Source organism: Ursus americanus, chromosome 25 (assembly GCF_024610735.1).
Source record: "Ursus americanus isolate L20-20 chromosome 25, mUrsAme1.1.p, whole genome shotgun sequence".
Classification (NCBI taxonomy): domain Eukaryota; kingdom Metazoa; phylum Chordata; class Mammalia; order Carnivora; family Ursidae; genus Ursus; species Ursus americanus.
The window spans coordinates 12493747-12512231 of NC_142151.1; the positions used below are offsets into that span (position 1 = coordinate 12493747).

Here is an 18485-nt window from a genome sequence, read left to right on the forward strand (position 1 = left end):
GTACTGGAGAATTGCTTAGTGGTGTGGGGGAAAATCCTGACACATCAGAGTTGGGGATAAGAAAAATAAATCACAAAGCTAGTAAGTTATGGCCTGGGTTTCAAACCTAGATCATCTGGCTCCAGAATCTGGGCTTTTAATACCTATGTTGTGCCTCTTTTTATGGCGTAGCAAGACACTTAGCATATTATCTTCTTCTTTGTTTTCCACAGGGACCCAAAAGCTTAGCTTAGGGAAAGATATTTGGGGTTTTTTTGTTTTAAATTTATTATTATTGTTATTATTTTTTAACTTTATTTATTTAAGTAGTCTCTACACCCAACATGGGGCTCGAACTCACAACGCTGAGATCAAGACTCTAATGGTCTTCTGCCTGAGCCAGCCAGGCACCCCAGAGGAAGATATTTGAAATGGAATGTATAATTTCTTTTCTCCTAGCTGGGGAACAGGCACCCTCTGTGTCCTAAATGCCACTTTCTCATTAGGTTTTGTATCCGATACAGCAGACCAAGCCCCACACCTTCAAGTGAGTCAACCAGGGAACTGCATCTCCCTTCAGTGCCACAAGATCTTGATATTTGCTGGCATTTTGATTTATTCATCCTCCTTTGGGGATTCTGATGACATTTCCACATTCAAAATCATAAGAGTAAAAGGGCAGGGCAAGATGTAGAGTACCATGGAAAGCATTGGGTGGTCCCTAGAATTGAGACCAGCTTTCTTACTGAAATAAAGTGCATTTAGTACTTAACAGCTTACTAATAGTCCTTCTTAAAATGGAGCAAATGTTTCCTAAGTCACAAAATTAAAGATTAAAGTGGATGGAATAGGTAAAAATGCTTGTAAACTTCTTTTTTTTTTATTTAAGATTTTATTTATTTGACAGAGACAGCCAGCGAGAGAGGGAACATAAGCAGGGGGAGTGGGAGAGGAAGAAGCAAGCTCCTAGGGGAGGAGCCTGATGTGGGGCTCGATCCCAGAACGCTGGGATCAGGCCTTGAACCGAAGGCAGACGCTTAACAACTGTGCCACCCAGGCGCCCCGTAAACTTCTAAACTATATACAAGGATTAGTTATTATTAACAGTCGTCACTACTCAGATCCAGAACCAGAAAGTATGTAATAATTATTTCTATTTACTGTGAGACCACCAAAGCAGAACTGGGTACAAATTGATACTCTAAGTTCAAAGATTGAAAACTGATCAGATAAACAAAAGATCCTGTGGGACTCTTTATCATCCCATCATCACAAACCAGAGACTTTGACAGTACTAGGCAGACTAATAATCTCTATTTGGTCTGGTAGATAAAGCATAAAGAGCAACATGAGATAATCCAGTGGTTTTCACTGTATTCAAAGGACAAGAGCAAATTTGTAGAAAACCCCTACAGTTTCCATGTGTTGAAATTTGAATAATCTTCCTGGGAGTCACACAAAAATTCCTGGGTTTCTAAGCCAGTTTCACGGCAAGTGAAACTGAGTGAGACATTTGGAACTTGGTATGAGATTTCTGTGGCTTTAGTGAGAGACTTCCAAGACCTTACTAGGTCTCTGTGGCTTTAGCATGAGAACCTCTATGGCCTTAGCGTGAGAACCTCTATGGCCTTAATAGGGAAGCTTTCTAGGACCCTCGTATGAAATGTCTGTGACTTTAGTGTGATACCTCTGTGGCTGGCATAAATCTGATTGACTGAGGCTTAAGCTTTGCATTAACAGGTCTTAGAAAAGGGACTTAATGTTAAGGAAATAACACTTTAGTTCCAGTAAAGCCCATATAAAAATACAATTTCAGTGTCTAGCTTTATGAGCATTAGATGGAGAGAATGATTTCTAGTTCCTATGATGTTTCTCAGGAGGAGCACAAACCAAAACTTTAAAATGGAAAGATAGCTAAATATATAGAATATGACAAAATTCTGATGAAAGAAATTAAAGAATACCTATATAAATGGAGAGATAGTCCATGTTCATGGATTGAAAGACTCAATATTGATGAGTCTTGATGTATAGATCCAATGCAATACCAATCAAAATCCCAGCTACTTTGTAGCTATTAATAAACGCATTCAAAATTCATATGGAGGGCAAAAAGATATAGACTAACCAAGACAATATTGAAGAAGAACAAAGTTGAATCTGATTTCAAGACTTACTATAAAGCTACAACAATCAAGACAGCATGGTATTGAGAAAAAAATAGACACATAGATCATTGGAACCGAATAGAGAGGACAGAAACAGATCCACACAGATATAGTCAACTGATCTTTGACAAAGATCAAAGGTAATTCAAGGAAGAAAGGATACTTTTTCCAAAAAGTGGTGCTGGAACAACTGGATATTCATATGCAATAACAAACAAAAAAGAACATAAACATAAACATTATACCTTTCACAAAAATTAACGCAAAACAAATCAAAAACTAAATGTAAAACACAAATCTAAAAAATTGTGGAAGAAAACATAGGAGAAACTCTAGGTGAGCCATATGATGAATTTTTGGATATAACCCCCAAAGAATGATCCATGAAAGAAAGAAATTGATAAGCTGGGCCTTATTAAAATTTAAGACTTCTGTTCTGCAAACAAGAAACAAAGACAACTTCCATTCTGTAGTTCCTGAGACTACTTCTCAATTGGCACCAAAGTTGAGAAGGAGAAATGTTGTTTATTGTATCTTCTAAATCTTCAGTAGCTTATTTTTCCAAGTCCCTGGGCAGGCTGAGAAGCAGATGCTAAATAACCATGCCATCAGGACAAAAACAGAGACGATTGTTTATTTCTTTTTGAATCAATGGGTGGGTAGGAATAAGTCCTGTAAAATAAGGACATAATCTCACAAGCACAAACATGATGAAGAGTGACAATAAGAATCAATGCACCTAACAGCATGCAGATTCTGCTTTCTTCGCATTCAGGGAGCTTAGCATTTCTCAAGAAAGAGAGATATGGTTGTTGAAAGAGCTGAAGTATGAAATGCACATCTTACTACAAGGGCAATGGGAAAATGGGGGGGATTTTAAGCAACATAATCTAATTTGTATTTTTCTTATGCAAGATGATCTAATTTATATTTTTCGAAGATCTCTCTGGCTGTTGTAAGGAGAACTGATACCAGATGTGGTAGAGGGCAATGTTATCAAGACCAGCTAGGAGATTGTTAAAGTCCTTCAGGAGAGAGATGATCACCGCTTGAACCCACGTCTTGTGGCAGAGATTATGGAAGGAGTCATGTTTGCGGTGTATTTTGAAGGGAATGCCAATTGCACTAGCTCATGTGCAATGGGGTAAGAGGAGTGAGAGGTCAAGAGTGACTTCCATATTTTTTAATGAATGCCTAAAACAACTGTCATTAACTGAGAAAAGATTGAGGGAGAGCAGGTTTTAGGATCTGGATGTCAACAATTCTATTTGGGACACGTTAGTGAAACATTCATATGAGAAGGCAAGTGGATTGCTTGACAGCTTCAGCTCCTCTCAAGGTGCCTCGCTCATGCTCGTGTCTTGCTCATTGCTTCAACCCTGTGCTTCTAACTGCCAGTCTTCTCTTTCTCTCTTTCTGTTGTGTCTGGTGAGTTCAGAGCCAACATACACTTTCTTAGTACACACTAACCTGTTTCACTCATTGCTGAAACTAAAGAGGTTAGTGAAAGGACCTGAGCTAAGTAATATTTTGAAAAATCGCCTGCTCTTTTTCAGTTCCAAGCTCAAGAGAAGCCTGCCTTCCAGCAGGACTGCCCCTTTCACAGACACCCACACAATGTGAGTAAGCGTGCCTGGCACTGTCCTTTCTGTGCCTTGTCTCTGACCTTCCTATCCTGCCTGAAGGTCTACCATAAACCAGCTTCTCCAGACTGCTCAGCTCCCATTTCCCTTCCCAAATCGTGTCTGGAGAAACCAGAGATAGTCATTCCAATAACCTGAGGGGACCTGTTAGACTCAAGAAACTACTCCCCTCCTCCCATGAACCATTGTGTTTTCCTACCTAGTCAGAGAAGATTTGCCAACTGCTAATCTATCCTCCCCTTCTAGAATACAATCATAATTATACCAGGAAAAGAAACCAACCTGCCTAGTCACCTTGCAAGGGCAATGTTATCTGGGATGCCTTCGTGTAATATTATCTGCAACCCTTCCAAAAGGCTCAGACCCAGACACTCATGGGCATAGCATAGAATCCACTCATCTGTCTCTATCAAGGAGCCTGTCTTTAGGATTTGGGGCCACATGGTCCTCCCTGTGTTACCCCAACCAAACCATCCCAGATTACCACTGGCCCTGCACAAAAACTGAACACTAGTCCTGAAATAAGTGGCAGCTGATGATACTGGCTAATCTTCAACAAAAAAGATGAGCAAGCAATTACTAAAGACGACAGAATAATCAGCAGCTGGAGAGAGGAATAAAGCAACTAAAAAGACTTTTTGGAAATGCAATAATACCTTGTTGCCAAATTAAAAAAATAAAAGGCAACAAGGCTAGCAAAGTAGGATAGCACCGGATTTGGATGATTAAATTAAGGAGTTCCTCTGAAATGCATAACAACTACCCCTAGATATAAGAGGGAAAATAAGCACAGGGAAGACTGATTCAGCAGATAAAATATCAACAATATGTTGCAGAAGGAGAATGGGGAGAAGTGAGTGTCAGAATATTGCAGAGAAAATTCCCTGTGTTGAAGAAAAATAGCATAGAACGGCATAGAAACTGACTGAAGGGGAGAACATCAGTGCAGTGCAACTGAGGCTTTGAAGGGGTATCAGACCATCTTGTTGGAGTCTGTAACTGGGGTCACTAAATTATCGGTAGGGTGGTTCAAAATATTTCCTAAATGAAATAAAGCCCAAATGAAATCTTACAGAAGATTTTAGGAGAAAGACCGAGTGTATAAAGTCCCAGAGGCGTAAAATGGCACGATTCATTTAAGGAACTGTGTATTCATTTTGTTCTGTTCTAGAACTCCCATGGTGGATTCTGTGTCCACTTTTGCTTTCACTAATATCATAACTCCCAAGGATATTAAAGAATAGGAAGTTTCGGGGCAGCTGGGTGGCACAGTCAGTTAGGCGACGCACTCTTGGATTCGGCTCAGGTCTGATCTCAGGGTCGTGAGATTTAGCCCCACGTCCACTCCACGCTCAGAGGAGTGTCTTCTTGGGTTTCTCTCTTCCCTCTCCTTCTGCCCCTCGCCCTGCACTCGCTCTCTCTCTCTCTCAAATAAATAAATAAATCTTTAAAAAAAAAAAAAGAATAGGAAATTTTAGGTCATCTGTGTTCTGCAACACCAAGACTTTCATTAGAACCAGATCCAGAGAACCTTGGATGTTCTGTGGGGTCCAAGTAGGCCAAGGGTCATCCTTCCGCCATCCATGTGGGCTCAAGTGTGTGTTTGCCTCGTACATTTTAAAGTTGAACAGAAATTATTTCCATATCGTCAAAAAGTTTAGTTACATATCACAGACATATACACACACTCCATGAAGGACGAAGTTTGGACTATAATAATAACCAAAGATATCGACCATCTTCACTTTTGGCTAAAGGATCACTGCCAACGCACAGATGCACACACACACACGTGCACGAGCAAACACAGTAGAAAAACAGAGAAACGGGGCGCCTGGGTGGCTCAGTCAGTTGGGCAGCTGCCTTCAGCTCAGGTCACGATCCCAGGAACCTGGGAGCCTGCTTCTTGCTCTGCCTGCCACTCCCCCTGCTTGTGCATTCTCTCTCGCTCTCTCTCTTTCTGACAGATAAATAAAATCTTAAAAAAAATAAAATAAAAAAGAAAGAAAAGAAAAACAGAGAAACAGTCTCACCAAAACAGACTGAAAATCAAACAAGGGCAGAACAATTCTAATATCTGTGTAGTATCTGTGCTGATTGCTTGGACACTATTCCTTCAAAAACTTTGCCCAAGTCACATGTATCTTTTAGAAATAGGACACTAACAACATTCTTAACCCCCATCCTGCTGGGCTAAGTCCCAAAAAGAAACAAGGGACACAGCTGATTTGATGTGAGCAAACTATAACCTAGCCTACCCAGTGATAAGGTCCATCCAGGATGGAATGTACAGATGCCATTGTTCTGCTCATCTTTCTAAAGGAAGCTATCTGGTTTCTCCCAGTAGAGTTGGGAACCACTCTAGAACTTCCTCCAAGATGCAGCTGGTCCTGCTCTCAGTGGCCTTGCTGGCCCTGAGTTCAGCGCAGAGCACAAATCCATAGGTGCTGTGACATTGCTGGGGGCTCGGGAGATGCCGGTGGGGAAGCAGGTAGGGAGGGGAGGGAAATGAGAAAAAAGATGAGCCTGCAGAGTTCTGAAGACAGGGATAAGGCAAGTTGTGTCCTCATTTACGCCAAGTTCTTATACTTTATTTAAAGCAGAATTGAAACCCAATAGAGAATTTCACCAGAGGAATGACAAGGTACCACATGCATGTTTAGGGAGGTGTCTCTGACTGCGCTGTGAAGGACCCACTGGAGGACGGTGAGACCCACACAGGCACGTTCAGTTATGAAGATATGATGGTAATCAAAGTAGACGGTGCATAGACGTGGGCTGGCTCGGGCATGCCATGCAGATGAAGGAGATAACACACATCTGCGCTGTTTCAGGGGCAGAGAACAGGATATGAAATTTCTCTCTGTCTATGGAGAGACGTGGAGATAACAGAGCCCGATGTTCTCGCATTTAATATTTCAGTGTGCCGTGAGCCCTATGTGGAAGATTGTATCCAAATGTTTCTTCCTGTTCACCCCCTTTGAAAAAGCTTGTTAATATAAGGAAAGTATTTAATGAAGAGAGAGTGCAGAAGTATACTAAAATACGGCATTGAAATGCCACAGCACTTAACCTAAATTAGCAGTAGTGTTAGGCGTTAGTTGGACAGATAGGTAGTCAGGGCCGGGGTCCCCAACAAGAACTACGGAGTCAGGACAGCTAACACAAACAGCACTAGCATTCTGTTTTGCAGCCTTTACAGACATTACTTCTACAAAATGTCCTAAAATAAGACCATTAACCACAAGGCATTTGTCCCTATCATAGGCAAAGGGCAGTTAAGACCTAAGCCCCCAGATGTCAGCAAAAAAAGACCATCAGCACGTGGATATTAACCTAATAGGTAGACTGATGTGCGACCAAAGCCCTGATTGGAACGACTCAGCACACCCTGATTGCTTAAGATGGTTTCACAAAAGAGCTCATAAAAATCCCTAAACTTAGAAACTCCATGGGCAATCCTCTAGAGGCCTCCTCCCTCTCCGGGAGCTTTATACTCTTGCTTAATAAGCTTTGCTTTGCTGCCCACCACTCTTCTTCTGGTCTACCTCTTTATTCTTCGAACTAGTGTGACCATGAATGGCAAGCACTAAAGGCAGAGAAGTCCTGCTACAGTAGGGTTTGAGAGATCCTAGGCGGGACAAAAAGAGTCTTTCTGATTTTGAATTTGTGGTTGATATTCAAGATAGCAACAACCCTTCACATCTTGTTTTCTTATTTTTCAGTTTTAAGAGATCTTTGTCTATTTTGAGGAGTGCCTGAGTGGCTTAGTCGTTTGAGCTTCCAACTCTTGATCTCAGCTCAGGTCTTGATTTCAGGGTCGTGAGTTCAAGCCCTGCACTGGATTCCATGCTGGGTGTGGACCCTACTTTAAAAAAAAAAAAAAAAAAGATATTTGTCTCTCTCTTTTTTTTTTTTTTTTAAGATTTTATTTATTTGACAGACAGAGAGATAGCCAGCGAGAGAGGGAACACAAGCAGGGGAAGTGGGAGAGGAAGAAGCAGGCTCATAGCGGAGGAGCCTGATGTGGGGCTCGATCCCATAACGCTGGGATCATGCCCTGAGCCGAAGGCAGACGCATAACGACTGAGCCACCCAGGCGCCCCAGATATTTGTCTCTTTTGAATAACAGTTCTTTAGCAGATGTTTATTGCGAATATGTTCTTTTTTCTTTTTTATTTTATTTTATTTATTTATTTGACAGAGAGAGAGAGACAGCCAGTGAGAGAGGGACCACAAGCAGGGGGAGTGGGAGAGGAAGAAGCAGGCTCCCAGCAGAGGAGCCTGATGTGGGGCCCCGATCCCAGAACGCCGGGATCACGCCCTGAGCCGAAGGCAGATGCCTAACGACTGCACCACCCAGGCGCCCCTATTGTGAATATTTTCTAATTCTTGATATTATCTTTTTCGGAGCAAAAGTTTTTAATTTTAATGAAGTCCAGCTTCTCAATTATTTCTTTCCTGGATTGTATTGTTGATGTTACACCTAGAAGGCATTTTTTTTTTAATCAAAATAGTTACCATTGTGACATAACCAGCATCTAAGAGCCCTACCTCTTGGTATTCATACTCTCATTAGGCCCCTACCACACTGTATCAGGATCAATGTGGGTAACCAAGAGAATGTGGCAGATATTACATGGGTGATAAGCTCTTTGACACAGGCCTTGGCAATGATTTTTGGAATCTGACACCAAAAGCAACAAAACAAAAATACACAAGTGGGACTACATCAAACTAAAAAGCTTCTACACAGCAAAGAAAACCATCAGCAAAACAAAAAAGCAAGCTACTGAATGGGAGAAAATCTTTGCAAATAATATCTCTGATAAGGGGCTAATACCCAATACATATAAAGGACTCATACAACTCAACAGCAAAAACAAAACAAAAAACAATTCGAGTAAAAAATGGGCAGAAGATCTGAATAGACATGTCTCCAAAGAAGACATACGGGTGGCCAACAGACACATGAAAACATGCTCAACATGACTCATCATCAGGGAAATTCAGATCAAAACCATAAAGAGATATCACCTTACACCTGTTAGATAGCAATGACCAAAAGATAAGGAATAACAACCATAAAATACTCAGGCATAAAAAAGAAGATTTTGCCATTTGGGATAACATGAATGGACCTACAGAGTGTCAGGCTGTCAAGTGAATAGACAGAAAATGACAAATGCCATATGAGGTCTCTTATTTATGGAATCTTAAATAAAAAATTAATCATTTAAAATCCAAGCTCACAGATACAGAGAACAGATTGGTGGTCGCCAGAAGCCGCAGGTGGAGAGTGGGGAAAAATGGGTGAACTGTTCTTGTTTTTGTTTTTAAGTAAAGTTAACTTTAAAAATAGAATGTGGCAGAAATGGTATATTGTCTCTTGACACTGTTACTTTATCTTGGTCACTCTCTTTTGTTCTTCAATCTCTCCCTTGACCTCTCTGTCATCACTTGCCTGGGGAGAAGCCAGGTGTCTGTTAAACAGCGACAGGAAGAGGCGATTACAATTCTCCCAGAGCCAGGATGTGGTTTCTTGGAGCGCAAAGCACCAGGTGGGAAGAAGAAGGGAAGTTCCTGTAGAGAGCAAAATGGAGTCTCTCATGTCAAGCAGGGGCCTGTGTCCAGCAAGGAGGCAAGCAGTTAAGGTACTGCAGATACCGACCAGCGTCAGCTGACACCCCAGAATTGATAACAAGCAGTACCAGAGGAGGTCTTCGGGGATCCCGAGACAGATTAAATCCCTTTAAAAACCAGAGGATTTTGGCAGCAAAATGTCAGACTCTTCCCACCTGAATCCTCTAGGTCTGACTACTTCAAAAAGGCAGCTGCCCCCGAAGGCTTTGCCCAATGGATCTCCAAATAGAACCGAGATGCTTCGCTGCTGGAACGTCAGAAGCAGTGAGTGCCCAGAGCTGATGGACCGGACCCAGGCCTTATCTCAACTGCAGGCCCGCGGACTGACTTCGCCTTTGGTTCGTTGACTTCCTGCGTCCTTCTTTCCGTTGTCTTGTTTGTTGTGCGGCTTATTGTTACAGGATTGCAGGGTTCTTGTCTCACAGAGTCGAAGGACGAATCTCACGGACACAAAAGGGTGAAGTGAACGTTTATTAAGTGAAGGTGAGAGCAGAAAGGAAAGAAAAATCTTTCTAGAGTGAGAGGGGTCCCGAATAGGTTGCCACTGAGGGTTTCTAGGGAAAGGAAGCTTGTGGCCTTGAGATTCTTGGGCCGTCTTGGTTTGAGCAAGGACTACTGACGACATCTTTAATGGCTCACTTCTCTGAGGTCTGGTCATTCTCTGTGATTACAACATAGCTGCCAAAAGAAAAAAAAGAAAAAAAACCTCCCTAACATTCAGGACCAGGTAGTCTGGTTTGTTCACTTATCTCTGGTTTTGTACCCCTCAGCATTTCTCCACATTTAGGATTTCTGCGAGCCTGGTCAGGGGAGTCAGGGCCTCCTATCTCTCCCTGCCTAGACCTTAACCCTTCCGTTACTCATTATGGTCTGCTCTGTGTGCTGTGTAAGAAGCCAAGCTTAATCACCTGGTGAGATGTCACTGAGTTTGGAATCCTGAACCTGCTTTATTATTGTGATTTCACTTTGCTTTCTGATTGAATAAAGCTGACATTGTGGAAAGACCCGAGTCATGTGTGCCTTCGTAGCGTGCCCATGGTAGTTAGTTCTCCCGGAGCCTCCCCGATGTGGTTTCATGGAGGGGAAGGTACCAAGAACGCAGAAGGAAAGCTCCCAACTCCAACCCTTCACTCCCCACTTGACCTCTGATAACAACCTCACTCTCCCCAAACTGTTTGATGAGCACGGAGCTGGGGTGAGTGACAGTAAAGGGGCTGCTCCCTCCTAGTAAACCCTGCACTGTCCAGCTCCGGGTGCTGAAGATTCTTTGGTGGTGGGTTTTTTGGGGTTTTTTTTTAGAATGAAAAACTATTTTTGCCTTTTGTTTACTGCTAAATCCTATAGTCACCAACGTCTGCGTCTAACATCACCTGTTAATTACACTTGTATTTCTTCACAGAACTTTTTGTTTTCCCAAGAGTTAATAATTCTCTTTTCCTCACTTATTTGTGTTTTTTCTTTTTTTAAACATCTAAGCCATCCGGCAACCTCCACCTAGATCAGCAAAGTCGCTCTCAAGGCAATTTCCTCACACTCAAACCTGTCAGACCATTTGCTTTTGTCCTGGAGATTTTCTTTTCTCCCTTTTAAGTAGTGATATGGGAACAAAGGCAGAAGAAAATGTAGATAAAATTAAATGTCTTTATAACCCGCTGCCCTTGGACCAGTACTTGAGGCAGGCAGAATATAGCATTCTTCCAGAAAACTCCCAAGGTCTCAAAATGAATGCCTTGCTAGAGGGAAGAGACAACCTTCACTGGACTCCTGTCCTCTAGGATCCGATGAGTCTTCTTTAGCATATAAAGTCCTTTTGGAAACTTCCCTTATCTTCACCTCCCCCAACGCCACAGTATAGAATCAGTTGCTCCTTACAACCCTGGGGAAACTGCCTTTCTGCCCTCAGGTCCTGTTCCTGGGCTTTAATAACACCACCAGGCACCAGAAGTATCTCAGGAATTCTTTCTTGCCCGTGGGCTCTGAAGCCCACCCCTTCAAACCACAGCAAGTAAGATGATCACTATCTTAAGTTCATGCCTTCGTCTTCTCTGGCTTTTTCTTCTTTTGGTGAAGCACACCATGCCTTCTCTGCTTGCAAATGAGCACGTCAGAGGCAAAATATTTTAAGATCTTTCATGTCGGAGAATGACTTTAGTCTAAGCTTACATTCCGTTGATACTCCGACTGGATGTAAGACTCCAAGACGAAAATTATTTTTACAAAGAATCATTATGACACTGTTTACTGTTTTTTAACTTCCACTGTTGTTCCATTATCATGCTGGTTCTCAGTTCATTGTAGATGACTATTTTTCTCACTGAAACCTTCAGGATCATCTTTTTCTCCCTAAAATTTAAGTAGATATATGTTGATGTGGATTGTTTTTCCATCTATTATGCTGGACACTGTATCCCAAGATGGGCTCCTGTCCTGGGCCCTGCAATGTAGAAAGGTCCCCACACAAACACCGAAACCAAATTGTCATTAGACAATATTTTAAAAGCTCAGCAAGTACATTTTTAAAAAACAAGAATTATGGGAGAGGGGCAAAGGCTGAACTGGGGCCCTTCAACCCTGAAAATGCAGAATTGAGAATGTGTCAAGAGAAACAATTCAGTTTCTGCCTTGGGGCACCAGAGACAAGGCAAACTGGTTCTCCCACCCCCTCCATGGGTAACCGTGCTATCTGCTAATTCTATGCTCAATGATACAGATTGGGGAGGTGTTTGAAACTTTCTGGAAATCTTAAACCAGGAGGCAAGAGGGAGGAAAACTTGTCTAGCCAGTTTCCCGAAGAAGCTTGACCAAGTCAGCCTTCAGCCCAGACCAGCTTCCTCCTTGCTATTCCTGCAAGCAGCTTGCCTCCTCCTATCTCTCAGTTTGCATGGGCTGTGCTGGTGCAGGGGAACACAAGGCTTCTTTTGTCTCTAGGCTTCGTTAAAAGGGCGATCTCCAAGGAAAAGGCAGTGGATTTGGGTGGATATGTGACCTGAACCTAGGGCCTAGCTCAGTTTGTAACTTGGGCACATTTAGAGTTACAGTACGTAGGCCTCCATTCATACTGCTGCACTGGCGCCTGCAAACGCGAAGTGTGGGCCTGTGGATAATCACTGGACAGTTTCAACGTGGAGAATTACCCTCAAGTTTTGGGAAATTCAGCATTTCATTAATAATTTCTTTCCCATTGTTTTCTTTTCCTTGAAATTTGTGTTAATTGAATTTTCTTATTCCTTTTCTCACCTACTGACCGTCTCTTTGCCTGAACGTCAACTAACTTTACAAATGTATTTGTTTTCTGATTCTTTTTCTTTTGTAAGGTTTTGTTTTTAGTAAGTTAGTGATTTAGTACTGTTTAGTATTGTTTTAGTAATCTCTACACGTGGGGCTTAAACTCATCACCCCCAGGTCAAGAGTTGCATGCCCGCCCAACTGAGCCTGCCAGGCACCCCTGGTTGATTATTTAATAGCATCCTATTCTTGTTGCAAGGAACAGTATCTATTCTTATCCCTCAGAATTTTTTAACTATAGTCTTAAATATTTCCTCTGCTCTTCATGTTACCTATGTTTCTTTCAAATTCCCCTTTTAGTGTTAATCTTAAGTGTTTTTTGATGGAGATTTTCTTCGAATATCTGGTAATTCTCTGCTTTCGTTTCATACATAAAAATTAGATACTGAGATAATCAGAAAACTCCATGTGCATTGCAAAGACTTCGTAGAAATGTGTGCACACAGTAGGATAACGGAGGGGCCTGGTAGCTATTTTGTTGAAGACCTATGTCCAGATGCTCTGAGACCACTCTGAGTCTTCAGAGGAGCCCGATGTGGGACTCGATCCCGGCACGCCGGGATCACGCCCTGAGCCGAAGGCAGACGCTTTAACGACTGCGCTACCCAGGCGCCCCCACTCTGAGTCTTCAGAAGAATCTTCCCGTCTCCTGCTTGGCAGGCATAATCCTCACGACTGGCACTTGGTTGCTGGCCGGGTTAAGACGTTGGGCGTCTCTCCATTCATTTCCCTCAATGGCCCTGCCTTTGACCAGCATGCCACTCATATCTTCTTCAGTGACTTCAGCCAGCCCACGTCCCTCACCTCTCTGGTTCGGTTTTCTAGAAAATTAATCTCTCTCTCCTGCTGGAAAAAGGGAGGATATGAACCTGTTTCCTGCCACCTGTTTTACCAACATCATCACCCCTCCTTTAACCTTTCAGAGCACCTGTGCCTACAGTCCTCGACCCTTGCCAGTGCTCTGTGAGGACAACGGGCATACTTCTCTTCGGTATCATTTTCCCCAACCAGATGTACACAGGTACTTAAGCATTGTCTTTGTCCTTTCTGTTAGGTCATTAACCATTCTGTTTTCAGTCTTCATATATTGTGGCTCATAATTGTCCTTATAATCATCCTAAAATGTCCTATAACCCTTTTAGCAAAGATGGTGTTTGCATTTCTGTTTCTTGTTTTTGTTTGGGTATGGTCTTTGAGAAGAAAGGGGATGAAAAATGTTTTTACTACTAAATTAAAGTCACCCTCAGGTATATTTTAGGAAAGCAATTTACCAATATGCTAAGAAATCAAAACAAAAAGTTGCCGAAGGCTTATAAACCAAGGCTTCTGTTCCCATCATTCCACATACACAGCTCACATCAGGGTAGCCAGTAACTTTTATGTTGTTAAAACAATGGGCATTTTTCAGTCTTTATATTAACTTGCTTCTTAGCAGTGATGGACATCATTTATAATTCTGTCCTACTTAAAACACTCTCTTCCTTTGTTTCCATAATACTGCATGTTATGTTTTATATTCCAACTCTCTGATTGCCTCACTCATTACTTCTTTCAGTTATCAAGTATTTATTGGGTTCCTTCTCTACACCAGTTGTTTTACTAGGGGCTTAGGGCATAATGATAAATACAAAATCACAATTCCCACCACCTAGGAACTAACACTTTGTGTGTCCTTCGCAGATGTATGTTTCCATTTTGTCATGAAACTGTAAAATTCCTGTATTTTATTTTAGATTTTTCTTGTTTCTTCTCATGATATATTATCTTCTTTGAAATACTCATACTAAGGGGGGAAAAAAATGTAACCATGTGAGCTGATGGACCTGCCAATCAACATGAACTGGAACTTCCCCAGCTGGCAGTTTGAACACCTCAGTTTCTCCACCCCATGAAGCCAGTGGAGACCACGTAGGAGACCTGGCCCTCCTCCCCCAGCGAGCAGTAAGGAAGCACCCATCCTTTCCACACTGGGGGGGGTGTCCATGGAAACTACATGGAAAGCAGTAACAAGGCAATTCTATTCCCAGAACAGGTGGCATCAGTAGAGGCCTAAGTGGGGCCAGTGGGGTCTCCTGGGGAACCAGAATTCCACCCCCCACCCAGCAATAATGAAGAGCCCACCCCTGTTTGGTGTCAACAGAGGTTGAGGGGAAAACCTATAATCCTGCCCCCACCTGCAATAATGTAGTATGCTTCATCCCCCCTAAACCAAGCCTTTCCCCTACTGGAGTGGTATCAGAGGAACCCAACTAAGACAGAAGCTTTGAGTAAGATCTAGAGCCTCACGATACCTAAAATAAGCTGGTTCAATTGAAAATCACTAAGAATCAGGAAAATCTCAATCTGAATAAAAAGACAATCAGTAGATGTCAGAAAGGAAATGACAGAGATGTCGTGATAATCTGACACAGATTTTCAAGCAGACATCATAAAAATGTTTCAATGAGCAATTACAAACATGCTTAAATCAAATGAAAAAAATTTTTAAAGTTCAGCAAAAGAAACAAGTCTCAACAATGAAATTGAAGCATATAAATGAACCAAAAGGAAATTTTAGAAAATTGACATTGAAAATTACAATAACCAAATTTTTTTTTTGAAAATTTGTACATGATTTATTATATTCAAAAATTACATTACAAAGAAAAATATATGCTACGAGAACTGTAGATTAGATATAAAGGAGACAGTAAATTGAAAGGTATGGGTCTTACTGGATCCCAACGCAAGCAATCCAACAGCAAAAGTTTAAAAATTATGTAGACATTAGAGAAATTGACCACTGCCTATTTATTTGAATATATTAATAGATAATTGTTCATGCAAAAATATTTAAGGATGAAATGATACACTGAGAACTGCTTCAAAATTATCCAGAGGAAACTGGGTGTTGTAAAGAAAACTAATGGAAAATTACTGAAGTCAGGTAACAGGTATATCAGATTTTCTTAAACTATTCTCTCTACTTTTACAGTTTGGATTTAACAAAATGAAGTATTAAAAATAAATAATGGAGGTGTCTGGTGGCACAGTTGGTTAAGCATCCAACTCTTGGTTTCGGGTCAGATCACAATAACCAAATTTTTTAAACTTAATGGATGGGTTCAACAGCTGAGGGGGGGGAATCCTTGAACTGGAAGATAGAACAAGAGAAATTACCCAATCTGAACAGAGAGAAAATGAACAGAAAAAAATAAACTAACAGAGCCTCGGAGTCCTGTAGTATTGTAACACAAGCCTAATATGCCTGTCACCTGAGCCTCAGGAAGAGAACTCTAAGGCCTGAGAAAGAACTCGAAGAAGTAATGGTTGAACACTTCCCCAATTTGGTAAAAGATGTAAACCTAAAGATTCAAAAAGGCAAGCTGACTCCAACCAAGATAAACTCCAAGAAATCTGTACCAAGACACACAGTCAAACATCAGAAAATACAAAGAAAATTATCTTGAAAGCAGCAAAAGAAACAACTTACTTATAAGGAAAACATAATACAAATGATAGCAGAAAACATGATCAGAAACAATGAATGCCAGAAAGAAGTGGCACATGTTTTAAGTGCTGAGAGAAAAGAACTGTCGATCTTGATTTCAATATACAGTGAGTTTATCTTCCAGGAACAGAAGGGAAAAAAAGACACCAGATGAAGTTACACAAAGAGAATTTGTCACCAGCAGACCTACCTTAAAAGACTGGCTAAAGGAATTTCTCCAAACAGAAAGAAAATGATAAAAGAAGGAAATTTGGAACACCAAGAAGGAAGAAAACCATGGAAAGGGGAAAATACGGGTAAATAAAATACATCTTTCCTCTTCTTTTAAGCTTTCTAAATATGTTTGACAGTTGAAGCAAAATGATAACACTACGTGATACGGTCTACACATCTGCAGAGTAGTATTTAAGGCAATTGAAGAGAAGAAGGTAAAAGGAGACAAGGAGGAGGTAAGATTTCTGTCGTTCACTCAAAGTGGGTAAATGTTGACCCTGGCAGACTGTGGAGAGTTACGTGCATACAATGTAACACCTACGTAACCACCAAAGAAATCTGTACAAAGAGATACACTCGAAAATCCTAGAGAGAAACCAAAATGGATTTTTTTTAAATGTTCAAGCAACCCACAGGAAGGAAAGACCTAGAAAACAGTAAAAAACAAAACAAAACCAAAAAAAAAAAAAAAAAACCAGCAAAAACACAAGATAAACCAAAAGCAAAAAATAAAATGGCAGATTTAAACCCCCAGCATATCTATCACCACAGTAAATGCAAAGGGCCCAAGGCAAACCAAATATTTGAAAATTGGGATGTTCCTGGGTTATAGAAACATAATAGCTTACACTACTGTCAGAACTTGTACAATATTTGCATTTGTTTATAAATTATACAAATAATATTTATTTTACGGTGCAATTAATAATATCCTACCAACTTGTACATGGTGTAAATAACTTATGTAATGCTCTCTGCTCAGTCCCTGCCTGGCACAGGCGAGCCTTCAGTGGTAGCCACTATCATGAGGACTGTAATTGTGGGGGGCTCCTCATTTTTTGCTTGCTCTGTGTGTCAAGTTTCCCCAGGCTCTCAAGTGCCTTACTTCTCCACTATACATACTTTTCCTAAATGAGCTCATCTACAGCCATCACTTCAATGCCACTCCTACCAGGATCAGCAAAATACTCAGCACACACGTTACAAACTCCCCCTTCACCCAATCCGCAGGTTTGGTACTCATCTCATTATTCTCTAGGCAGCCACCTTTAACTCATCAGTCAGAATTTGAAATGAAATCTTTTTTCTATTCTAGATAGACACTAACGAGGGCTTATTTTGAGTCCACTCTTTTCCTGGCTTAAGTTCACAAACCATTCCACGGGTCCATCATAAAAGTCCACGCTAAAATCTACGTGAAATTAAGAAGAAAATGGGAAGAAAGATTGGAAAACGGAAATAGATTTATCGTCTTAAATGGGTTCAGCAGAGGCCTTGGAACTACTTTTCTATTTAGAGGAGAAGACCTGAGACAAGGGGCTCAATGAAGCCAGGGTGAAGAACTCTAAGCACCGACAGGCTCTGGTCCAAGCTCATCCTAAGAGTGAGGGATTTACTGCATATTGTGTATCCATCACTGAAGAACATGGACTCATTTGCCCTGAGACAAGCTAGTAAGCTACTAATTCTGTAAATTAACAATCCCAAACATTGGTGTATTACTTGTTGAAATACACTAGGAAGAAAAGAGGAACTTTCAGTTGACCTGGTGCAACTGACATTTTACAAAAGGAAGCTGGGTTCACGAGTGGCAGAGATACACATAAAATCTGTTTCTCCCCCTTCCAAGTCTAAATTTCTGCCACTTTAGTTTGTCATTTACACTATTGTGTATGCACACCGCTGAGAACACACACGTGCAATGCCGACTAATTTCACAAAACTCATACATATCCTTTTGTAAACATTTAGTGCAAATATAAAGAAAGCATGGGTCATTGTCTCCATCCTGCACCGAACCACACCAGCTCTGGAGTGAGATGTCCTATCTGTGGTATGAAGAACGCCTTCGAAGATGCTCACCTACTAATCCCCAGAATCAGTGAGTATGTTACATTACACGGCAAAAGGGATTAAGGGTGCTAATTAACTGACCTTGAAACAGAAGATTATCCTGTGCTACCCAGGTGGGGCCCAAAGGGTTTTTAGGGTCCTTACATGTACATGGAAGAGGCAGGCGGTAGTCAGTGTCAGTGACTGTGATACAATGAGCATCAACTAGCC

The 18485-nt window shown here is 41.3% G+C and overlaps 1 long non-coding RNA gene across 2 annotated transcripts in view; it reads left to right on the forward strand.

Annotated features, from left to right (window-relative positions):
• Positions 1-10425, forward strand: part of LOC148107778 (uncharacterized) — a 43128-nt gene extending 32703 nt beyond the window's left edge. For both annotated transcript variants that reach the window (XR_015721604.1, XR_015721603.1), the window contains exon 4: positions 9266-10425. This is a non-coding gene — a long non-coding RNA (uncharacterized LOC148107778). The remainder of the gene's footprint in view (positions 1-9265) is intronic.
• Positions 10426-18485: the final 8060 nt, after the last annotated feature.